The following is a 26,559-nucleotide window of genomic DNA, read 5'->3' on the forward strand; positions in this document are numbered from 1 at the left end:
AGAACATAGAGGTAAAATGCAGTTTTTGGTTTATATCTCTGAAACTAAAGCATTTAGAGCAAATCTGACAGGTGCCAAAAATGTTCATCAGATTTAGATTTATCTGCCCTGAAATTTTCAGACAAATCCGACGACCCGTTGTTGGGTTGCTGCCCCTGAGTTAGGAATTTTACCAAAATTTTGCAGTTTTTATACGACCGCAAAAAAATTTTTGTGGTCGTATATTGGTATGACGTTGGCGTCGTCGTCGTCGTCGTCGTCGTCCGGCGTCGTCGTCGTCGTCGTCGTCCGGCGTCGTCGTCCGAATACACATTAGTTTTCGCACTCTAACTTTAGTTTAAGTAAATGGATCTCATTGAAATTTTACCATAAGGTTCAATACCACAAAAGGAAGGTGGGGATTGATTTTGGGGGTTATGGTACTAACAGTTAAGGAATTAGGGGCCAAAAGGGGCCAAAAATAAGCATTTTTGTAACTTCCAGACATAACTTGTGTGTAAGTGTATGGATCTCTCTGACATTGTACCACAAGGTTCCATATCACAAAGGGAATGCTGGGATTGATTTTGGGGGTAATTGTCTCCAAATTTTAGGAATTAGGGGCCAAAAAGGGGCAAAAAACAAGCATTTTTCTAGTTTCATGACAATAACTTGTTTGTAAGTGTATGGATCTTTATGAAATTGTACTACAAGGTTCCATATCACAAAGGGAATACTGGGATTGATTTTTGGGGTAATTTCCTCCAAATATTAGGAATTAGGGGCCAAAAAGGGGCAAAAAACAAGCATTTTTCTAGTTTCATGACAATAACTTGTTTGTAAGTGTATGGATCTTTATGAAATTGTACTACAAGGTTCCATATCACAAAGGGAAGGCTGGGATTGATTTTGGGGGTTTTCCCTCAAAATTTTAGTAATTAGGGGCCATAAAAGGGCAAAAAAAACATGCATTTTTCTAGTTTCAGGACAATAACTTGTGTGTAAGTGTATGGATCTTTATGAAATTGTACTGCAAGGTTCCATATCACAAAGGGAAAGCTGGAATTGAGTTTGGGGGTAATTGCCCTAAACGTTTAGGAATTTGGGGCCAAAAAGGGGCCAAAAAACAAGCATTTTTCTAGTTTCCAGACAATAACTTGTGTTCAAGTGTATGAATCTCTCTGAAATTGTACTGCAAGGTACCATACCACAAAGGGAAAGCTGGGATTGAGTTTGGGGGCGATGAATCATAAGGGGGTTCAAAAAATTGGGGGGGGGGGGGGGGGAATTTTTTTGTTCCTTTTTTTTCTTTAACATTTTCCATTTTAAATTGGTTATTTCTGATTTATATATAAAAGCAAATAATAATGATATGGTTTGAATAGGCATACATGTGAACCTCCCGACGGGAGTACAATAATCCCGTTTTCAGGGGTCTCCTCCCGACCTCCCGTTGAAAAAATCCCGTGTATGAAATTTTTCATGAATGAAAAATTTCTGCCCAACATAACATCTCAGGCATCTGGTGTAACTGACATTACCTGAAGTTATATCTTACCTGTAAATCAATTTACATGCATAATTATATGGCTTCACTTGTCAGCTTGGGTGTCAAACATACTGGTAAACAACGATTTTTACCTCAGGCTAACTGCCGTTGTGTAACAAAAACTGTGTATTTATTGGGTTACTTCCCTTGATTTATCCTGTTTTAAGTTACTTTCCTTTTAATAATGAAAATTTTTAAAAGAATATAAATAAAATATAAATTGAACAAATAATCATAAAAGGATGGTTATTAAATGATTTTAAATGTCTTAGGACAAATAAAAAAATAATAATTTGAAAATTATTTGAGGATTCTATACTTCCTTTTAAGGCTTAAATTGAAATTTATATAATAACTATGACCCTAACTTGACAGATAGAATGAATTTCTGAGTTTGCAAATAAAAACTATTTGCAAGAGAAAAAATAAAAAAATAAAAACTATTTGCGGACAGCTAAACAAATGTTCTGGTTGCAATGATTGTTTTATAGAATATGAAGTAAAAAATTTAAAGAACATATTGGAAAAAAACAATGTTAGATTGAACATGTAGAATATAAAGATGGAGAAACTTTATAAGTACAAGGGTACTATAAACATAATAAATTGGTTGGAAAGTTAAAGAAAACACACTTTAAAAGACCATTTTTACAGCACACGGTTACATTTACAACAAAATTAATGTCGATTAAAAACCTCCTGATCTGAGTCCTAATCTCCTGACCAAAATTTCCCAATCTCCTGATCTGAGTTTCACAGTCCATCACATGTATGAATAGGTAAATTGAAAATTTTTAAGTTCTTAGACCACTTTCATTCTGTGTCAGAAACCTATGCTGTGTCAAATATTTAATTACAATCCAAATTCAGTGCTGTATCAAGCTTGAATGTTGTGTCCATACTTGCCCCAACTGTTCAGGGTTCGACCTCTGCGGTCGTATCAAGCTGCGCCCCAGCGGAGCATTTTATTTGTTATTATCTTAGATATCATTATAATATCTAATATCTAATACTATTAATTATTATTTTAACCTTATTTTACATGATTTCCAAAGCATCAGTAAATACAGGTGAGCGACACAGGCTCTTGAGAGCCTCTAGTTATATGACCGCAAAAATTCGTATAATGCTATCATGTCGTCGTCGTCCAAAGACACATTTGGTTTCCGGACAATAACTTTAGTTAAGTGAACGGAACTCTATGAAATTTTACCAGAAGGTTCAATACCACAAAAGAAAAGTTGGGATCGATTTTGGGGGTTATTGTGCCAATAGTTTATGAATTAGGGGCCAAAAAGGTGCCAAAAACAGCATTTTTGTAGTTTCCAGACAATAACTTGTGTGTAAGTGTATGGATATCTCTGAAATTGTACCACAAGTATCCATATCACAAAGGGAAGTCTGGGATTGAGTTTGGGGGTAATTGCCCCAAACTTTCAGGTATTAGGGATAAAAAAGGGGCCAAAAACAAGAATTTTTCTATTTAACAGACAATAACTTGTGGTTAAGTGTATGGATCTCTCCAAAATTGTACTACAAGGTTCCATACCACAAAAGGAAGGCTGGGATTGAGTTTGGGGGTAATTACTCCAAAGGGGGGGGGGGGGGGGTCCAAAAATTGGGCGGGATTTATTTTTCCAATTTGTTTGGGGGGGTTTATATTTAAGTCTCCCAAACGAAGTTTGAAGTTTGGGAAGACATTGTTTTTGCTCAGTTCTTATTATTAAGTGGCCAAAACAGAGTTTTGGGGACTTTATGTTTTTGTCCCGTTTCTTCTTCTTATTATTATTATTATTATGTCACCCGATCGACAATGTCGGGTGACATATTGCTTTTCCTCTGTTTCTTTATTATGGCACCCTCAACGGAGGTGGGGTGACATATTGTTATTCTACGTTTCTTTTTTTCTTATTAAGTTGCCAAAACGGAGTTTTGGGGACTTTATGTTTTTGTCCCCTTTCTTATTATTATTATTATTAAGTCGCCAAAACAGAGTTTTGGGGACTTTATGTTTTTGTCCTGTTTCTTATTATTATTATTATTATTATTATGGCACCCTCAACGAAGTTGGGGTGACATATTGTTATTCTACGTTTCCTTTTTTTTCTTATTATGTCACCCATACGACAATGTCGGGTGACATATTGCTTTTCCTCCGTTTCTTTATTATTATGTCACTTGTACGACAATGTTGGGTGACATATTGCTTTTCCTCCGTTTCTTTTTTAGCTCACCGGGGCTTTAAGGGCCCCATGTGAGCTTATGCCATCACTTGGCGTCCGTCATCGTCCGTCGCCTGTCGTCCGTCGTCGTCGTCTGTCGTCGTAAACTAATTAAAAAATCTTCTCTGAAACTACTGGGCCAAATACCTTCAAACTTTAATTAAATGTTCCTTAGGGTATCTTGTTTATAAATTGTATCCGAAATTTTGATCCATCAACAAACATGGCTGCCATGGCTAAAAATAGAACATAGGGGTGAAATGCAGTTTTTGGCTTATATCTCAGAAACTAAAGCATTTAGAGCAATTCTGACATGGGGTAAAATTGTTCAATTGGTCAAGATCTATCAGCCCTGAAATTGTTGGGTTGCTGCCACTAAATTGGTTGTTTTAAGGACATTTTGCAGTTTTTATACGACCGCAAAAAAATTTTTGTGGTCGTATATTGGTATGACGTTGGCGTCGTCGTCGTCGTCGTCGTCGTCGTCATCCGGCGTCGTCGTCCGAATACACATTAGTTTTCGCACTCTAACTTTAGTTTGAGTGAATGGATCTCAATGAAATTTTACCATAAGGTTCAATATCACAAAAGGAAGGTGGGGATTGATTTTGGGGGTTATGGTACCAACATTTAAGGAATTAGGGGCCAAAAAGGGGCCAAAAATAAGCATTTTTGTAACTTCCAGACATAACTTGTGTGTAAGTGTATGGATCTCTCTGACATTGTACCACAAGGTTCCATATCACAAAGGGAATGCTGGGATTGATTTTGGGTGTAATTGCCTCCAAATTTTAGGAATTAGGGGCCAAAAAGGGGCAAAAAACAAGCATTTTTCTAGTTTCATGACAATAACTTGTGTGTAAGTCTATGGATCTCTCTGACATTGTACCACAAGGTTCCATATCACAAAGGGAATGCTGGGATTGATTTTGGGGGTAATTGCCTCCAAATTTTAGGAATTAGGGGCCAAAAAGGGGCAAAAAACAAGCATTTTTCTAGTTTCCACACAATAACTTGTGTGTAAGTGTATGGATCTTTATGAAATTGTACTACAAGGTTCCATATCACAAAGGGAAAGCTGGAATTGAGTTTGGGGGTAATTGCCTCCAAAGTTTAGGAAAAGGGGCCAAAAAGGGGCCAAAAATAAGCATTTTTCTAGTTTCCAGACAATAACTTGTGTTCAAGTGTATGGATCTCTCTGAAATTGTACTGCAAGGTACCATACCACAAAGGGAAGGCTGGGATTGATTTTGGGGGTAATTCCCTCAAAATGTTAGGAATAAGGGGCCATAAAAGGGCAAAAAAATTTACAAGCATTTTTTCTAGTTTCAGGACAATAACTTGTGTGTAAGTGTATGGATCTTTATGAAATTGTACTGCAAGGTTCCATATCACAAAGGGAAAGCTGGGATTGAGTTTGGGGGTAATTGCCCTAAACGTTTAGGAATTTGGGGCCAAAAAGGGGCAAAAAAACAAGCATTTTTCTAGTTTCCAGACAATAACTTGTGTTCAAGTGTATGGATCTCTCTGAAATTGTACTGCAAGGTACCATACCACAAAGGGAAGGCTATGATTGAGTTTGGGGGTGATGAATCATAAGGGGGTTCCAAAAATTGGTGGGGGGGATTTTTTTTCCCTTTTTTTTTCTTTAAAATTTTCCATTTTAAATTGGTTATTTCTGATTTATATATAAAAGCAAATAATAATGATATGCATACATGTGAACCTCCCAACGGGAGTACAATAATCCCGTTTTCAGGGGTCTCCTCCCGACCTCCCGTTGAAGAGAAAAAAATCCAGTGTATGAAATTTTTTCCCCAACATATCATCTCAGACATCTGGTGTAACTGACATTACCTGAAGTTATATTTTACATGTAAATCAATTAGCATGCATAATTATATGGCTTCATTTGTCAGCTTGGGTGTCAAACTTACTGTTAATCAACATTTTTTACCTCAGGCTAACTGCCGTTGTGTAATAAAAACTTTGTGTATTTATTGGGTTACTTCCCTTGATTCATCCTGTTTTAAGTTTCTTTCCTTTCAATAATGTAAATTTTTAAAAGAATATAAATAAAATATAAATTGAACAAATAATCATAAAAGGATGGTAATTAAATTATTTTAAACGTCTTAGGACAAATAAAAAAATAATAATTTGAAAATTATTTGAGGGTTCTATACTTCCTTTCAAGACTTAAATTGAAATTTATATAATAACTATGACCCTTGATTCTAGATCATATATATATGTTTCTTAATATGCAAATGTAAACTAATTGCAATTGCTGATAGTTAAACAAATGTTCTGAATGCAATGATTGTTCTATAGAATAATGATATAAAAGACATGAATTAAAAAATTTAAAAAAGATAGAGAAACTTTATAAGTACAAGGGTACTATAAACATAATACATTCGGATGGAAAGTTGAAGAATACACACTTTAAAAGACAATTTTTACAGCACACGGTTACATTTACGTCAAAATTTATGTCGACTAAAAACCTCCTGATCTGAGTCCTAATCTCCTGACCAAAATTTCCCAATCCCCTGATCTGAGTTTCACAGTCCATCACATGTATGGATATGGTTTGAATAGGTAAATTAAAAATTTTTAAGTTCTTAGACCACTTTCATTCTGTGTCAGAAACCTATGCTGTGTCAAATATTTAATTACAATCCAAATTCAGTGCTGTATCAAGCTTGAATGTTGTGTCCATACTTGCCCCAACTGTTCAGGGTTCGACATCTGCGGTCGTATCAAGCTGCGCCCCAGCGGAGCATTTTATTGGTTATTATCTTGAATATTATTGAAGATAAAGATAAACTGTAAACAGCAAAAATGTTCAGCAAAGTAAGATCTACAAAAAAGTTTATATGACCAAAATTGTCAATTGACCCCTTAAGGAGTTATTGCCCTTTAAGTACAATTTTACACAAGTTGTTTTATGTTTTTTAACTTTAAAAATCTTCTCAAATGAATCTAGTATAAATTTTGTACTTCATTTCCTTGTATGTCAAGAAACAGAGACACTATGGCTAAAATGGAACATATGGGTAAAAGCAAAAATAATCATTGATGAAAGATTTAAGCAAAAAAAAAACAGGTGAGCGATTCAGGCTCTTGAGAGCCTCTTGTTTTATTATGGCACCCTCAACGGAGTTGGGGTGACGTATTGTTATTCTAGATTTATTTTTTTTCTTATTTTTCTTCCATTCATTTTGTCCGTGCGAGTTCTTGGAATCCAATGGACCAATGTTGATGGAACTCTACTATAATGAGGACCCCCATGTAAAGTTGTGCACCTTGCTATGGAATTGTAAAAAATGGCCGCCGTTTCCATGGAAACAGTAAAAATGCAAAAAAAAATCAAAGTGTTCCAAACTGGAACAAACATAGGAATGGTAACTGACATGTGCTGATTTGCAGTTTGACTTCGGAATTTCAAAATGGCTGCCGTTACCATGGAAACAGCTAAATATAAAAAATTCTAACTCTTTCGTTATAAGACCCAACTGGATGAAACTTTATGAAAATGTTACCCAGTATGCTAAGATGTCAAGACAATATTTGGATAGTCCAAAATGGGTGCCGTTGTCATGGAAACTGGGGGCAAGTTTTACATTGACCCTTTAGGAAAATGCATAAAATCAGCATTTTCTTAAAGAGTATTTGACCAAAGTCAGTGAAACTGTATTGATATATAACATGACATGTGGCAATGAGATGACTGCTTTTAGAATTTTGGAATTATCCACTGTAACCACTTACCATGGAAACAGCAAAAATGTTCAAAATTTCAAAAAAAATCAAAATGCTGCAAACTGGATGAAACTTTACAGAAATGGTAACTGGCATGAGCAGAGTTGCATTTTGAAGTTGGAATTTTCAAAATGGCTGCCGTAACCATGGAAACAGCAAAAAAGTTCAAAATTTCAAAATGCTCTAAACTTGATGAAACTTTACAAAAATGATAATTTGCAAGTGTAGATGCACTCTTTGACTTTTGAATTTGCTAAATAGCTGCCGCTCACCTGGCAATGGGGGAAAGGTGCCATCCGCTATTGCTTGCAATGGCAAATCTAGTTATGGCACCTTCAAGTGAGTTGGGGTGAGGTATTGTTATTCTACGTTTCTTTTTTTTCTTATTATTATGTCACCCGATCGACAATGTCGGGTGACATATTGCTTTTCCACTGTTTCTTTTTCCCTATTATTATAATAATTATGTCACCCGATCGACAATGTCGGGTGACATATTGCTTTTCCTCTGTTTCTTTTTCCCTATTATTATTATTATGTCACCCAATCGACAATGTCGGGTGACATATTGCTTTTCCTCTGTTTCTTTGTTATTATTATTATTCTTCCAATGATTTTTGTCCGGCAGTTTTTTTGGAGCCAATGGAACCAATCTTTATGATAGTTCACTATAATGAGGAACACAAAATTTCGGGTTGCAGTAGGTCTTAAGAACATAAAAAATGGCTGCCATTACCATGGAAACGGAACAAATGTGAAAAAATCCAGTTTTTATACGACCGCAAAAATTAAAAATTTTTTGGTTATAAGACGGCAAAAATTAAAAAATTTTTGGTCGTATATTGGTATGACGTTGGCGTCGTCGTTGTCGTCGTCGTCGTCGTAGTCTGGCACTCTAACTTTAGTTTAAGTGAATGGATCTCCATGAAATTTTACCATAAGGTTCAATACCACGAAAGGAAGGTTGGGATTGATTTTGGGGGTTATGGTACCAACAGTTAAGGAATTAGGGGCCAAAAAGGTACCAAAAATAAGCATTTTTGTAACTTTCAGACAATAACTTGTGTGTAAGTGTATGGATCTCTCTGACATTGTACCACAAGGTTCCATATCACAAAGGGAAGGCTGTAATTGATTTTGGGGGTAATTGCCTCAAAATTTAAGGAATTAGGGTCCAAAAAAGGGGCAAAAAACAAGCATGTTTCTAGTTTCATGACAATAATTTGTGTGTAAGTGTTTGGATATTTCTGAAATTGTACTACAAGGTTTCATATCACAAAGGGAAAGCTGGAATTGAGTTCGGGGGTAATTGCCTGAAACGTTTAGGAATTGGGGGCCAAAAAGGGGCAAAAAATAAGCATTTTTCTAGTTTCAAGACAATAACTTGTGTTCAAGTGTATGGATCTCTCTGAAATTGTACTGCAAGGTACCATACCACAAAGGGAAGGCTGGGATTGAGTTTGGGGGTGATGAATCATAAGGGGGTTCAAAAAATTTGGGGGGGGGGGGATTTTTTTTTTTTTCTTTTTTTTTCTTTTTTTCCTTTTTTTTTTCTTTTAAAATTTTCCATTTTAAGTTGGTTATTTCTGATTTATATTTAAAAGCAAATAATTATGACATGGTAGGAGATACACACCAAACAGGATGTGTAGATTTTTATATAATAAGTATTGTGCAATAGCTAGAAATTTTCAATTGCACAGTATTGCACAATAGCAAGAAATCTTCAATTGCACAGTATTGCGCAATAGCAAGAAATCTTCAATTGCACAGTATTACGCAATAGCAAGAAATATCCAATAGCACAATATTGCGCAATAGCAAGAAATTGTCAATTGTACAGTATTGCGCAATAGCAAGAAATATTCAATTGCACAGTATTGTGCAAAAGAAGATACTTCTTATAAATTGCTTATTTCTTGATCAATTTCAATGGGGTTTTATTCTTGAATTCTTGGGGTTCTTTAATATGCTGAATCTAACCGTGTATTTAGTTTTTGGATTTTGGGCCCCGTTTTTAAATTGGTCCACATTGAGGTCCAAAGGGTCCAAAATTTAACTTTGTTTGATTTCATCAAAAATTGAATTATTGGGGTTCTTTGATATGCGGAATCTAACCGTTTATTTAGATTCTTAATTTTTGGTTCCGTTTTCAAATTGGTCTACATTAAGGTCCAAAGGGTCCAAAATTAAACTTAGTTTGATTTTAACAAAAATTGAATTTTTAGTGTTCTTTGATATGCTGAATCTAAACATGTATTTAGATTTTTGATTATGGGCCCAGTTTTCAAGTTGGTCCAAATCGGGGTCCAAAATTAAAATTTGTTTGATTTCAACAAAAATTGAATATATGGGGTTCTTTGATATGCTGAATCTAACCATGTATTTAGATTTTGGATATTGGACCATAATAGGTGAATGTCCAATTTAAAATTTTTAAATTCTTAGACCACATTCATTCTGTGTCAGAAACCTATGCTGTGTCAAATATTTAATCACAATCCAAATTCAGAGCTGTATCAAGCTTGAATGTTGTGTCCATACTTGCCCCAACTGTTCAGGGTTCGACTTCTGCGGTCGTATCAAGCTGCGCCCTGCGGAGCATTTTATTGGTTTTGTTGAACTATTTGGATATGCTTAAACTTAGAATCATTATATTTTAATACAATGTAGGTGCCCACTATATACTGGTGTTGGATGATTTTGGCAACCATTGGAACTACTATGTTGCCATGGAAACTACATGAAAAATTTCAAAAAAATCAAAATGCTCCAAACTTTATGAAACTTCTCAGTAACGATGAGCAACATTGGAAGATGTAGCATTTGGAGTTAGAATTTCCAAAATGGCTGCTGTTACCATGGACACAATGCAAAAAGGTCAAAATGCTCCAAAAACTTCAGGGTTTGTTGAAGAATTTTGGTATGCTTTAACTTAAAATCATCAAAATTTTATACAACATAGTTGTCCATTATATACAGGTTTTGAATGATTTTGACAATCATTGGAACTGTTATGTTACCATGGATACAGAAGCAAAAATTTCAAAAATTTCAGAATGCTTCAAACTTAATGAAACTTCACAATAGTGTTGACTGTCATGTGTGGAAGTGGCAATTGGCGTTGGAATTTCCAAAATAGCTGCAGTTACCATGGAAACAAGGCAAAAAGGAAAAATTATGCGTTTAATTTGTAAATCCGCTAAATGTTCTAAAAAATGACAGAAAGATGTATAGCCATCATTATATATGTGCATTCACTGTTTAAAATTTTAAAACTGGCTGCAATCTAGTGGCAATGGGGGAAGGGTGACATCTGCTATTGCTTGCAATGGCAAATCCAGTTATTAGGTCTTTCCACTTTTCTGTGGAAAGACCTATTGTATTTGTTCTGATTATTATTTTTTTTTTTTTTTCCCGCCAAATTTTGTTCTTGCGATAAATGTTTGTTTCGCAATATGTCGCTTAGATATTTCTCATATTGTATCGTATAGTTTATGCGCTTTTAAATTTCACCCTGCTAAGCGGAACCATTTTCTTTGCAAGAGTTATCTCCCTATTCACTGTTTATCATCTGTGTGCATCTCCTTCGTAACAAAAAAGATATCGACAAAATTCTTTTTCTAAATTGTTTGTTACATCCTCAGGAATTTTTGCCTAATTTGGATCGAAGCGATCCAGTGAGATCTTAAAGGAGTTATCTGCCTTTACCAAATTAATTTGTCGTTATGTTTTTGTAACACGTAAACCGTAAGCCGTATAAAAAAAATTTGACCAAAATGTTAGTCGCGACATGATATAACTGGAAAGTTTTTGTCAAAATGGTACGCGTCATTGTTTTAGGGGTTCCATGCCACTGAAATAGTAAAATGAACAAAATGAACTAATTATAGCCTCAAACTTTGCAGCTATCATGATGTATCCAATTTCGCCTTGATGTTCAGTCCAGTTTGACTGTAAAAATGCAATCCTTCTGTTGTACAAACTTCTTAAATAGAAAAATAATTCCTGTAAAAATCGGCTCCAATTCATACTCCCGCTAGACGCGGTCCGCTTGATTGAGAAATAAAATTCAATGACGTAGAAAAATCGTAATATTGCTGAAATCCTACAATCAAATTTTTTAATCATGCATTGAAATACAAATCTGTGCTCCCGTAAACATGTGTACGTAAGATGCATGCATGATCCGTCATCAATGATCTGTAAATAATAAAAACAATAGTTATCGTGATTCTTTGATCAATACACATGTGCTCTGTTCAACGGTCTCCCCTGAAAAGAAATTAATATTCTAACTCCAGACATATATATTCGAGGGTCACGTGACTTCACAACACCATCTCGCGCGCGGACCTAAATTTAGAATAAAACATTGCATATCCAAATAAAGAAAAAGTGCCATGCATGCAATCAATCAATCAATCAATCAATCAATTAATCGACCGACTGACCGACCGACCGACCGACCGACCGACCGACCGACCGACCGACCGACCAACCAACCAACCAACCAAAAAACCTAAAAACCAATTAATCATATTTCAGAGGGGAAAGACCGTTTAACAATTGTTTTTAAAACAATTGATTTATATTTATTATTTTTTTTTTCCGCCTAAATATTTGTTTCGCAATATGTCGCTTAGATATTTCTCATATTGTATCGTATAGTTTATTCGCTTTTAAATTTCACCCTGCTTAGCCGAACAATTTTCTTTGTAAGAGTTATCTCCCTATTCACTGTTTATCAAGTGTGTGCATCTCCTTTGTAACAAAAAAAGATATCGACAAAATTCTTTTTCTAAATTGTTCGTTGGATCCTCAGGAAGTTTTGGCTAATTTGGATCGAAGCGATTCGATGAAATTTTATAGGAATTATCTACCTTTACCAATAAAATTTGTTAGTATGTATTTTTAACTCATAAACCGTTAACCGTATAACCCTAGAATGTTTTTATTTGAGACCCCTAGGTCCTAACTTAGAAAATGAAGTCAAGGTCAAAGGTCAAGGTCAAGTTCTCAATTTTGAGTTTTCCTTGTTTTTGCATTTTCTCCAACACTTTTAAATATATCTATAAATGAACAAGTGCAAAATGTTTGCTTAATTGTAATGAAGATATGTTATATTTGGTCTGAAACAATCTAATGGCATCAAATAGGAGTTAGTGCCCCTGAAATTTCCAATTATGAGGTTAATTGATTATTACTTCAACATGGTTCATTATAAAGCCATATGACCTTTTACAAAAGGTTGGGTGACATATGACCTTGAAAAATGACAACCGGAAGTGACCTTGAGAAAACCGGAAGTAGCCATTTTTGCACTTTTTTCATGGAAAAGTACTAGAAATCCATATATTTTTTGAAAGGGCATACATTAACCTATCATATGAGACAGGAAGTGACATTTTATAAACCGGAAGTAGCATATTATCTCCCTTTTTACAGGCATAAGTATATACAAACTATATATTTTTGGAATCAGTGTGAATGAAGCTATGATATGAGACCGGAAGTGACATTTTCTTAACCGGAAGTAGCCAATTATCTCCCTTTTTACAGGCAAAAGTATATATAAATCATATATTTCTGGAATCAGTGTAAATAAAGCTGTTATATGAGACCAGAAGTGACATTTTCTAAACCGGATGTTGGCAATTATCTCCCTTATTTCAGGCAAAAGTATACAGAAACCATATATTTATTGAATCAGTATGAAGAAACCTATGATTGGACGCCAATAGTAACTTTGAGTAAACCAGAAGTAGCTTCTTATCAATTATTTAGAAAATTGATGTGGAAAGACCTTCAATTGTTCTTTGAACAATTGGTTTTAAATTATTATTATTTTTCTTCCACCTAATTTTGTCCGCCCGCTTTCTCAGAGCCAAAGCTACCAATCTGAATGATGGTTCACTATAACAAGGAACCCTGACTTTCCAGTTGCAGTGCAACTTTGGAACTAAAAAATGGCTGCCGTTACCATGGAAACTGAAAAATGGTGAAAAAATATAATTTTGGAGTTCGGTGAATTATTTGAGAATGCTTAAACTTAAAATCATTAGATTTTAATACAATGTAGGTGCCCACTATATACTGGTTTTGGTTGATTTTGGCAATCATTGGAACTACTATGTTGCCATGGAAACTACACCAAAAATTTCAAAAATATCAAAATGCTCCAAATTTAATGAAACTTCACAGTAACGATGAGCAACATTGGTAGATGTGGAATTTGGCATTGGAATTTTGAAAATGTCTGCCGTTACCATGGAAACAATGCAAAACAGGTCAAAATTCTCCAAAAACCTAAAAGTAGCATTTACTTTCTTAAAATGGTAGGTCAAATCGATTTAAACTTTGATGGTATGTTCCCTCACGTGTTCCAATGTGGCATCTGTCATTAAATTTTGGGAATGGTCTCTGTTACCATGGGAACCATAAAAAATGTCAAAAATTTTAAAAGTTTCAAAATCCTCCAAAATTCATGAAACTTCATATAATTGTTGAATGGCAAGTCTGGATGAGACTTTTGACTTTGGAATTTCCAAAATGGCCACCGTTGCCATGGAAACTGCAAAAATGTCAAACATTTTCAAAATGCTTCAAACTTAATAAAACTTGATATTATTGTTAACTGGCAAGTATAGATGAGACTTTTGACTTTGAAATTTTCAAAATGGCTGCCGTTGCCATGCAAAAATGTGATTTTTTTTAATGCTCTGAATGTACTGAAAATTTACAGAAAGATGTATAGCTATGCATATATGTGCATTCACTGTTAAATTTTTTTGAAATGGCTGCCACTTAGTGGCAATGGGGGAAGGGTGACATCCGCTATTGCTTGCAATGGCAAATCTAGTTATTATTATTTTTCTTCCACCTAAATTTGTCCGCCCGTTTTCTCAGAGCCAGAGGAACCAATCTAAATGATGGGGCACTATAACAAGGAACCCTGACTTTCGAGTTGCAGTGCAACTTTGGAACTAAAAAATGGCTGCCATTACTATGGAAACAGAAAATATGTGAAAAAAAAATAAAAATTGCAAATCCATTAAATCTGTCATTATGAGACCCACCTGGATGAAACTTTAGTGGAATGTAGCCTGGCATGCCAAGATGTGTTGATCATATTTAGAAATTCCAAAATGGCTGCCATTACCATGGAAACTGGAGAAACATTTACCATTAGCCCTTATGGGAAATTCTTAAAAGTAGCATTTACTCACTTATAATGGTAGGTCAAATTCCATGATTCTTTCATGGTATATTCCTGGTCATCTGCCAAAGTGGCATCTGTCTTTAAAATTTTAGAATCGGTCACTGTTACCATGGAAACAGCACAAATTCAAAAATGTTCAAAAATTTCAAAATGCTCCAAACTTGATAAAACTTCACAGAAATGTCAACTGAGATGTGCAGAGTTGCTATTTGTCTTTGGAATTTTCAAAATGGCCGCCGTTGCCATGGAAACAGCAAAAAAAAAAAAAAAACATAAAACACCTCGTAAATTTGAGGCAAAATTCTGTAATCAAGAGTATGTGCATACGATCAAATACAAATCTGTACTACAAAACATCTTCTAGAATATGCTAGAAGAAAAAAATATATAATTTAACGTGCTTCTATTCTATACAAAAATCGTGCTTTGAAGAGAAAATCGCCACCGAGAGAGAGAGAGAAACACTAAGAGTACATATTAGTGACATTTCTGTACTTGCATTAAAGTACACATCCGTGAATCACACACCTGCTAAAATATACACATTTGCTGAAATCAATCGATGAACATGTAATTTAATTGTACAAGATAAGATACATGTATCGTGTGATACGCGAGCTTTTGAAGAACAAAATGAACAGTTAGTATGCCGCTCCGTCAATATATACACATTTTGTGTGTCCAAGGTCCCCTCTAAAAAGAATATAAATGTGCTAAGTCCACGATAATATACTTGCGCATCACGTGACGCCACGTTCTTCCTCGCTCGTGGGTCTATTTTTAGATTATAAAGAATTCCCAAACTATGTATAGAACTCAAACGTTTTCTACGGGAAGAGAAAAAAAAGAGGGGGGGGGGGGGGGGGGGGGGGGGGGGGGGGGGGGGGGGGGGGGGGGTCAAAGACATGCCAATTTCAGCATGTATAATAGATGTGCCATTTGACTTTGGTACACTCAAAATGGTTGCTGCTACTGTGACAATGACCAGTACAGGGTGACATCCTCCGCTATTGCTTGCAATAGTAAATCTAGTTAAGTCACCAAAATGGATTTTTGGGGACTTTATGTTTTTGTCCCGTTTCTTATTATTATTATTATTATTATTATTATTATTATTATTCTTAACCCTAATTTTCCGACCATTTTCTTCCAAGCCTTAAATGATGGAAACTTGATATTTGGTATGATGTTGGGGTAGTATCCCTAGAGGTGCATTCGCTATTTTTTATTTCAAATGGGGGTCATCTTGGCACTATTTGGGGGCCGGAACATGGGTGGGGTCATTTTTTAACTATGGATTCGCTACTGGTAGAACCTTTAAGTTTTGTGTAATACAAGAGACCGATGTCTAGGTGTCCATTCCACATTTTTTATTTCAGCCCGGGGTCATCTTGGCATTATTTTAGGGAGTCAATTTTCATGGAGCATTCTAGAACAATAGTCATGTGATAGTGTTGAATTATTCCTATGTACTTTTTATGTTATATAATGATAGATTATTACAGGTAGCACCATATGTAGCTGTAATTCGACTTTGGAATTTTTAAAATGGCCCCCGTTACCATGGAAACTGCAAAAATGTGAAAATTTATTTTAAATGCTTCAAATTTAATGAAATTTTACAGAGATGTTAACGAGTGTATGTAGATTTGGAATTTGACTTTGGAATTTCCAAAATGGCCGCCGTTGCCATGGAAACAACAAAAATGCGAAAAATCTAGATTTGGACCAATCTTTATAAAACTTGACAGTAATGTGACCTGTCATGTGTAGATGTGCCATCCGACTTTGGAATTTTCAAAATGGCTGCCATTACCATGGAAACTGCAAAAATGTCAAAAATTTCAAAATGCTTCAAACTTAATGAAACTTTACACAAATGTTGACTGTCTTATGTAGATGTGGCATTTGACTTTGGAATTTCCAAAATGGCCACCGTAACCATGGAAACATGAATGCCTAAATTTGAAAATTGGTCCAATTTTTATGAAACTTGTAAGTAATGTGACCTGTCACGTGTAGATATGATATACGACTTTGAAATTTAAAAATGGCTGCCGTTACCATGGAAACAGCAGAACAATGGTTGGGGGCCGTTTTGGCGACTTTTGTGTTAGCATCCTAACACAGGATTACTTGTTATTATTATTATTATTATTATTATTTTTTTTCCACCTAATTTTGTCTGCCAGTTTTCTCAGAGCCAAAAGAACCAATCTAAATGATGGTTCACTATAATAAGGAACCCTGACTACCGAGTTGCAGTGCAACTTTGGAACAAAAAAATGGCTGCAATCACCATGGAAACTGAAAAAAGGTGAAAAAATAAAAATTTTGAGTTTGGTCAATAATTTGAGAATGCTTAAACTTAAAAACGTTAAATTTTAATGCAATGTAGTTGTCCACTATATGCAGGTTTTGGCTGATTTTGACAATCATTGGAACTACTTTGTTGCCATGAAAACTACACCAAAAATTTCAAAAATATCAAAATGCTCAAAATTTGATGAAACTTCACAGTAACGATGAGCAACATTTGTAGATGTGGAATTTGGCATTGGAATTTCCAAAATGGTTGCTGTTACCATGGAAACAATAAATAAAGGTCAAAATGCTCCAAAAACCTTAAAGTAGCATTTACTTTCTTAAAATGGTATGTCAAATCCATTGAAATTTTAATGGTATGTTCCCTCCCATGTACCAATGTAGCACCTGTCATTAAATTTTGGGAATGGTCTCTGTTACCACGGAAACCAACAAAAATGTCAAAAATTTCAAAAATTTCAAAATGCTCCAAACTTAATGAAACTTTATATGATTCCTAACTGGCAAGTTTAGATGAGACTTTTGACTTTGGTATTTCCAAAATGGCCACTGTTGCCATGGAAACTGCAAAAATGTCAAAAATTTTAAAATGATCAAAAATGCTCTAAATGTTCTGAAAATTTACAGAAACATGTATAGCCATGCATATATGAGCATCCCTGTTTAAAATTTTCCAAATGGCTGCCACTTAGTGGCAATGGGGGAAGGGTGACATCCGCTATTGCTTGCAATGGCAAATCTAGTTATTATGTCACCCAATCAACAATGTCGGGTGACATATTGCTTTTCCTCTGTTTCTTTTTCCCTATTATTATGTCACCCGATCGACAATGTCGGGTGACATATTGCTTTTCCTCTGTTTCTTTGTTATTATTATTATTCTTCCAATGATTTTTGTCCGGCATTTTTTTTGGAGCCAATGGAACCAATCTTTATGATAGTTCACTATAATGAGGAACACAAAATTTCGGGTTGCAGTAGGTCTTAAGAACATAAAAAAATGGCTGCCGTTACCATGGAAACGGAACAAATGTGAAAAAATCCAGTTTTTATACGACCGCAAAAAAATTTTTGTGGTCGTATATTGGTATGACGTTGGCGTCGTCGTCCGGCGTCGTCGTCGTCGTCGTCGTCGTCGTCCAGCGTCGTCCGGCGTCGTCCGAAGACACATTGGTTTTCGCACTCTAACTTTAGTTTAAGTGAATGGATCTTTATGAAATTTTACCACAAGGTTCAATACCACAAAAGGAAGGTTGGGATTGATTTTGGGGGTTATGGTAATAACAGTAAAGGAATAAGGGGCCAAAAATAAGCATTTTTGTAACTTCCAGACATAACTTGTGTGTTAGTGTATGGATCTCTCTGACATTGTACCACAAGGTTCCATATCACTAAAGGAATGCTGGGATTGATTTTGGGGGTAATTGCCTCCAAATTTTAGGAATTAGGGGCCAAAAAAGGGGCAAAAAACAAGCATTTTTCTAGTTTCATGACAATAACTTGTGTGTAAGTGTATGGATCTTTCTGAAATTGTACTACAAGGTTCCATATCACAAATGGAAAGCTGGGTTTGAGTTTTGGGGTAATTGCCCTAAACGTTTAGGAATTTGGGGCCAAAAAGGGGCCAAAAAACACATTTTTTTCTAGTTTCCAGACAATAACTTGTGTTCAAGTGTATGGATCTCTCTGAAATTGTACTGCAAGGTACCATACCACAAAGGGAAGGCTGGGATTGAGTTTGGGGGTGATGAATCATAATGGGGGTTCAAAAAATTTTGGGGGGGGATTTATTTTTTTTTTCCTTTTTTTTCTTTTTTTCCTTTTTTGTTTCTTTTAAAATTTTCCATTTTAAGTTGGTTATTTCTGATTTATATTTAAAATCAAATAATAATGATATGGTAGGAGATACACACCAAACAGGATGTGTAAATTATTATATAATAAGTATTGTGCAATAGCAAGAAATTTTCAATTGCACAGTATTGCACAATAGCAAGAAATCTTCAATTGCACAGTATTGCGCAATAGCAAGAAATCTTCAATTGCACAGTATTGCGCAATAGCAAGAAATATCCAATAGCACAATATTGCGCAATAGCAAGAAATTGTCAATTGTACAGTATTGCGCAATAGCAAGAAATATTTAATAGCACAGGATTGTGCAAAAGAAGATACTTCCTATAAATTGCTTATTTCTTGACCAATTTCAATGGGGTTTTATTCTTGATTTCATGGGGTTCTTTAATATGCTGAATCTAACCGTGTATTTAGTTTTTGGATTTTGGGCCCCGTTTTTAAATTGGTCCACATTGAGGTCCAAAGGGTCCAAAATTAAACTTTGTTTGATTTCATCAAAAATTGAATTATTGGGGTTCTTTGATATGCCGAATCTAACTGTGTATTTAGATTCTTAAATTTGGTTCCGTTTTCAAATTGGTCTACATTAAGGTCCAAAGGGTCCAAAATTAAACTTAGTTTGATTTTAACAAAAATTGAATTCTTAGGGTTCTTTGATATGCTGAATCTAAACATGTATTTAGATTTTTGATTATGGGCCCAGTTTTCAAGTTGGTCCAAATCGGGGTCCAAAATTAAACTTTGTTTGATTTCAACAAAAATTGAATATATGGGGTTCTTTGATATGCTGATTCTAACCATGTATTTAGATTTTTGATTTTTGGGCCCCGTTATCAACTTTGTCCACATTGAGGTCAAAAGGGTCCAAAATTAAACTTTGTTTGATTTCATCAAAAATTGAATTATTGGGGTTCTTTGATATGCCGAATCTAACCGTGTATTTAGATTCTTAATTTTTGGTTCCGTTTTCAAATTGGTCTACATTAAGGTCCAAAGGGTCCAAAATTAAACTTAGTTTGATTTTAACAAAAATTGAATTCTTAGGGTTCTTTGATATGCTGAATCTAAACATGTATTTAGATTTTTGATTATGGGCCAAGTTTTCAAGTTGGTCCAAATCGGGGTCCAAAATTAAACTTTGTTTGATTTCAACAAAAATTGAATATATGGGGTTCTTTGATATGCTGAATCTAACCATGTATTTAGATTTTTGATTTTTGGGCCCCGTTATCAACTTTGTCCACATTGAGGTCAAAAGGGTCCAAAATTAAACTTTGTTTGATTTCATCAAAAATTGAATTCTTGGGGTTCTTTGATATGCTGAATCTAACCATGTATTTAGATTTTGGATATTGGACCATAATAGGTGAATGTCCAATTTAAAATTTTTAAGTTCTTAGACCACATTCAATCTGTGTTAGAAACCTATGCTGTGTCAAATATTTAATCACAATCCAAATCCAAAGCTGTATCAAGCTTGAATGTTGTGTCCATACTTCCCCCAACTGTTCAGGGTTCGACCTCTGCGGTCGTATCAAGCTGCGCCCTGCGGAGCATTTTATTGGTTTTGTTGAACTATTTGGATATGCTTAAACTTAGAATCATTATATTTTAATACAATGTAGGTGCCCACTATATACTGGTGTTGGATGATTTTGGCAATCATTGGAACTATTATGTTGCCATGGAAACTACATCAAAAATTTCAAAAAAATTAAAATGCTCCAAACTTTATGAAACTTCACAGTAATGATGAGCAACATTGGAAGATGTAGCATTTGGAGTTAGAATTTCCAAAATGGCTGCTGTTACCATGGAAACAATGAAAAAAGGTCAAAATGCTCCAAAAACTTCAGGGTTTGTTGAATAATTTTGGTATGCTTTAACTTAAAATCATCAAATTTTTATACAATATAGTTGTCCATTATATACAGGTTTTGAATGATTTTGACAATCATTGGAACTATTATGTTACCATGGATACAGGAGCAAAAATTTCAAAAATTTCAGAATGCTTCAAACTTAATGAAACTTCACAATAATGTTGACTGTCATGTGTGGAAGTGGCAATTGGCGTTGGAATTTCCAAAATGGCTGCAGTTAACATGGAAACAAGGCAAAATAGGAAAAATTATGCGTTTAATTTGTAAATCCGCTAAATGTTCTAAAAAATTACAGAAAGATGTATAGCCATCAGTATATAAGTGCATTCACTGTTTAAAATTTTAAAACTGGCTGCAATCTAGTGGCAATGGGGGGGGAGGGTGACATCCGCTATTGCTTGCAATGGCAAATCTAGTTATGTCACCCGATCGACAATGTAGGGTGACATATTGCTTTTCCTCTGTTTCTTTTTCCCTATTATTAGTATTATTATTATTATTATTAAGTCACCTGATCGACAATGTCGGGTGACATATTGCTTTTCCTCTGTTTCTTTAAATTTGTTATTATTATTATTCTTCCAATGATTTTTGTCGGGCAGTTTTTTGGAGCCAATGGAACCAATCTTTATGATAGTTCACTATAATGAGGAACACAAAATTTCGGGTTGCAGTAGGTCTTAAGAACATAAAAAATGGCTGCCGTTACCATGGAAACGGAACAAATGTGAAAAAATCCAGTTTTTTGTTTTGTTGAACTATTTGGATATGCTTAAACTTAAAATCATTATATTTTAATACAATGTAGGTGCCCACTATATACTGGTGTTGGATGATTTTGGCAACCATTGGAACTACTATGTTGCCATGGAAACTACATGAAAAATTTCAAAAAAATCAAAATGCTCCAAACTTTATGAAACTTCACACTAATGATGAGCAACATTGGAAGATGTAGCATTTGGAGTTAGAATATCCAAAATGGCTGCTGTTACCATGGAAACAATGCAAAAAGGTCAAAATGCTCCAAAAACTTCAGGGTTTGTTGAATAATTTTGGTATGCTTAACTTAAAATCATCAAATTTTTATACAATATAGTTGTCCATTATATACAGGTTTTGAATGATTTTGACAATCATTGGAACTGTTATGTTACCATGGATACAGGAGCAAAAATTTTAAAAATTTCAGAATGCTTCAAACTTAATGAAACTTCACAATAATGTTGACTGTCATGTGTGGAAGTGGCAATTGGCGTTGGAATTTCCAAAATGGCTGCAGTTACCATGGAAACAAGGCAAAAAAGGAAAAATTATGCGTTTAATTTGTAAATCCGCTAAATGTTCTAAAAAATTACAGAAAGATGTATAGCCATCATTATATATGTGCATTTACTGTTTAAAATTTCAAAACTGGCTGCAATCTAGTGGCAATTGGGGAAGGGTGACATCTGCTATTGCTTGCAATGGCAAATCTAGTTATTATTATTATTTTTCTTCCACCTAATTTTGTCCGCCCGCTTTCTCAGAGCAAAAGCTACCAATCCGAATGATGGTTCACTATAACAAGGAACCCAGACTTTCCAGTTGCAGTGCAACTTTGGAACTAAAAGATAGCTGCCATCACCATGGAAACTGAAAAATGGTGAAAAAATATAATTTTGGAGTTCGCTTAATTATTTGAGATTGCTTAAGCTTAAAATCTTTAGATTTTAATACAATGTAGGTGCCCACTATATACTGGTTTGGGATGATTTTGGCAATCATTGGAACTGCTATGTTGCCATGGATACTACACCAAAAATTTCAAAAATATCGAAATGCTCCAAATTTATTAAAACTTCACAGTAACGATGAGCAACATTGGTAGATAAAGAATTTGGCGTTGGAATATCGAAAATGTCTGCCGTTACCATGGAAACAATGCAAAACAGGTCAAAATGCTCAAAAAACCTTAAAGTGGCATTTACTTTCTTAATATGGTAGGTCAAATCCATTGAAATTTTGATGGTATGTTCCCTCCCATGTACCAATGTGGTATCTGCCAATAAATTTTTGGAATGGTCTCTGTAACCATAGGAACCATCTAAAATGTCAAAAATTTAAAAAATTTCAAAATGCACCAAAATTTATGAAAATTAATATGATAGATGACTGGCAAGTCTGGATGAGACTTTTGACATTGGAATTTCCAAAATGGCTCCTGTTGCCATGGAAACAGAAAAAATTTCAAAAATTTCAAAATGCTCTAAATGTTCTGAAAATTTAGAGAAAGATGTATAGCAATATAATTATTTGCATTCACTGTTTTAAATGTTTCGAAATGGCTGCCGCTTAGTAGCAATGGGGGGCAGGGTGACATCCGCTATTGCGTGCAATGGCAAATCTAGTTATTATTATTATTATTATTTTTCTTCAACCTAATTTTGTCCGCCAGTTTTCTCAGAGCCAGAAGAACCATGCAACTATATGATGGTTCACTATAATAAGGAACCCTGACTTCCGAGTTGCAGTGCAACTTTGGAACTAAAAAATGGCTGCAATCACCATGGAAACTGAAAAAAGGTGAAAAAATAAAAATTTTGAGTTTGGTCAATAATTTGAGAATGCTTAAACTTAAAATCGTTAAATTTTAATACAATGTAGTTGTCCACTAAATGCAGGTTTTGGCTGATTTTGACAATCATTGGAACTACTATGTTGCCATGGAAACTACACCAAAAATTTCAAAAATATCAAAATGCTCCAAATTTAATGAAACTTCACAGTAACGATGAGCAACATTTGAAGATGTGGAATTTGGCATTGGAATTTCCAAAATGGCTGCCGTTACCATGGAAACAATAAAAAAAAGGTCAAAATGCTCCAAAAACCTTTAAGTAGCATTTACTTTCTTAAAATGGTATGTCAAATCCATTTAAATTTTAATGGTATGTTCCCTCCCATGTACCAATGTAGCACCTGTCATTCAATTTTGGGAATGGTCTCTGTTACCATGGAAACCAACAAAAATGTCAAATATTTCAAAAATTTCAAAATGCTCCAAACTTAATGAAACTTATTATGTTTCCTAACTGGCAAGTTTAGATGAGACTTTTGACTTTGAAATTTCCAAAATGGCCACTGTTGCCATGGAAACTGCAAAAATGTCAAAAATTTTAAAATGATCAAAAATGCTCTAAATGTTCTGAAAATTTACAGAAACATGTATAGCCATGCATATATGAGCATCCCTGTTTAAAATTTTCCAAATGGCTGCCACTTAGTGGCAATGGGGGAAGGGTGACATCCGCTATTGCTTGCAATGGCAAATCTAGTTATGTCACCCGATCGACAATTTCGGGTGACATATTGCTTTTCCTCTGTTTCTTTGTTATTATTATTATTCTTCCAATGATTTTTGTCCTGCAGTTTTTTTGGAGCCAATGGAACCAATCTTAATGATAGTTCACTATAATGAGGAACACAAAATTTCGGGTTGCAGTAGGTCTTAAGAACATAAAAAATGGCTGCCGTTACCATGGAAACGTAACAAATGTGAAAAAATCCAGTTTTTGGTTTTGGTGAACTATTTTGATATACTTAAACTTAGAATCATTATATTTCAATACAATGTAGGTGCCCACTATATACTGGTGTTGGATGATTTTGGCAATCATTGGAATTACTATGTTGCCATGGAAACTACACCAAAAATTTCAAAAATATCAAAATGCTCCAAACTAAATGACACTTCACAGTAACGATGAGCAACATTGGAAGATGTGGCATTTGGAGTTAGAATTTCCAAAATGGCTGCTGTTACCATGGAAACAATGAAAAAAGGTCAAAATGCTCCAAAAGCTTCAAGGTTTGGTGAATAATTTTGGTAGGCTTTAACTTAAAATCATCAAAGTTTTATACAATATAGTTGTCCATTATATACAGGTTTTGAATGATTTTGTTACCATGGATACAGGAGCAAAAATTTCAAAAATTTCAGAATGCTTCAAACTTAATGAAACTTCACAATAATGTTGACTGTCATGTGTGGAATCGGCAATTGGCGTCGGAATTTCCAAAATGGCTGCTGTTACCATGGAAACAAGGCAAAAAGGAAAAAATATGCGTAAAATTTGTAAATCCGCTAAATGTTCTAAAAATTTACAGAAAGATGTATAGCCATCAGTATACAATGGTATATATGTGAATTCACTGTTTTAAATTTTAAAACTGGCTGCAATCTAGTGGCAATGGGAGAAGGGTGACATCCGCTATTGCTTTCAATGGCAAGTCGAGTTATTATTATTATTCTTCTTTACCCTAATTTGTCCGACCATTTTCTTCCAAGCCTTAAATGATGGAAACTTTATATTTGGTATGATGTTGGGGTAGTATCCCTAGGGGTGCATTCACTATTTTTTATTTCAAATGGGGGTCAACTTGGCACTATTTGGGGGCCGGAACATGGGTGGGGTCATTTTTATACGACCGCAAAAATTACAAATTTTTTGGTCGTATATTGGTATGACGTTGGCGTCGTCGTCGTCGTCGTCTGGCGTTGTCCGGCGTCGTCCGAAGACACATTGGTTTTCGCACTCTAACTTTAGTTTAAGTGAATGGATCTCCATGAAATTTTACCATAAGGTTTAATACCACGAAAGGAAGGTTGGGATTGATTTTGGGGGTTATGGTACCAACAGTTAAGGAATTAGGGGCCAAAAAGGGGCCAAAAATAAGCATTTTTGTAACTTTCAGACAATAACTTGTGTTTAAGTGTATGGATCTCTCTGACATTGTACCACAAGGTTCCATATCACAAAGGGAAGGCTGTAATTGATTTTGGGGGTAATTGCCTCAAAATTTTAGGAATTAAGGGGCAAAAAACAAGCATTTTTCTAGTTTCATGACAATAACTTGTGTGTAAGTGTTTGGATATTTCTGAAATTGTACTACAAGGTTTCATATCACAAAGGGAAAGCTGGAATTGAGTTTGGGGGTAATTGCCTGAAACGTTTAGGAATTGGGGGCCAAAAAGGGGCCAAAAATAAGCATTTTTCTAGTTTCAAGACAATAACTTGTGTTCAAGTGTATGGATCTCTCTGAAATTGTACTGCAAGGTACCATACCACAAAGGGAAGGCTGGGATTGAGTTTGGGGGTGATGAATCATAAGGGGGTTCAAAAAATTTGGGGGGAGGGGATTTTTTTTTTTTCTTTTTTTTTCTATTTTTCCTTTTTTTTTTCTTTTAAAATTTTCCATTTTAAGTTGGTTATTTCTGATTTATATTTAAAAGCAAATAATAATGATATGGTAGGAGATACACACCAAACAGGATGTGTAAATTTTTATATAATAAGTATTGTGCAATAGCAAGAAATTTTCAATTGCACAGTATTGCACAATAGCAAGAAATCTTCAACAAATTTGAATATATGGGGTTCTTTGATATGCTGAATCTAACCATGTATTTAGATTTTTGGGTCCTGTTATCAACTTTGTCCACATTGAGGTCAAAAGGGTCCAAAATTAAACTTTGTTTGATTTCATCAAAAATTGAATTCTTGGGGTTCTTTGATATGCTGAATCTAACCATGTATTTAGATTTTGGATATTGGACCATAATAGGTGAATGTCCAATTTAAAATTTTTAAGTTCTTAGACCACATTCATTCTGTGTCAGAAACCTATGCTGTGTCAAATATTTAATCACAATCCAAATTCAGAGCTGTATCAAGCTTGAATGTTGTGTCCATACTTGCCCCAACTGTTCAG

The 26,559-nt window shown here is 34.7% G+C and overlaps 1 long non-coding RNA gene across 5 annotated transcripts; it reads left to right on the forward strand.

Annotated features, from left to right (window-relative positions):
• On the forward strand, window positions 1-26,559 carry LOC127701715 (uncharacterized). 5 transcript variants are annotated; one of them, XR_007982150.1, is made up of 3 exons: window positions 1-1,016; window positions 18,608-19,775; window positions 26,297-26,559. It is a non-coding gene; the product is annotated as an uncharacterized LOC127701715 (long non-coding RNA). The 5 variants fall into 5 exon arrangements; XR_007982148.1 differs by lacking the exon at window positions 26,297-26,559 and adding an exon at window positions 8,945-9,690 and having other exon boundaries at window positions 19,514-20,430; XR_007982149.1 differs by lacking the exon at window positions 26,297-26,559 and adding an exon at window positions 8,945-9,555 and having other exon boundaries at window positions 19,380-20,430.

This window comes from Mytilus californianus, unplaced genomic scaffold, assembly GCF_021869535.1.
Source record: "Mytilus californianus isolate M0D057914Y unplaced genomic scaffold, xbMytCali1.0.p SCAF_5, whole genome shotgun sequence".
Taxonomy (NCBI): domain Eukaryota; kingdom Metazoa; phylum Mollusca; class Bivalvia; order Mytilida; family Mytilidae; genus Mytilus; species Mytilus californianus.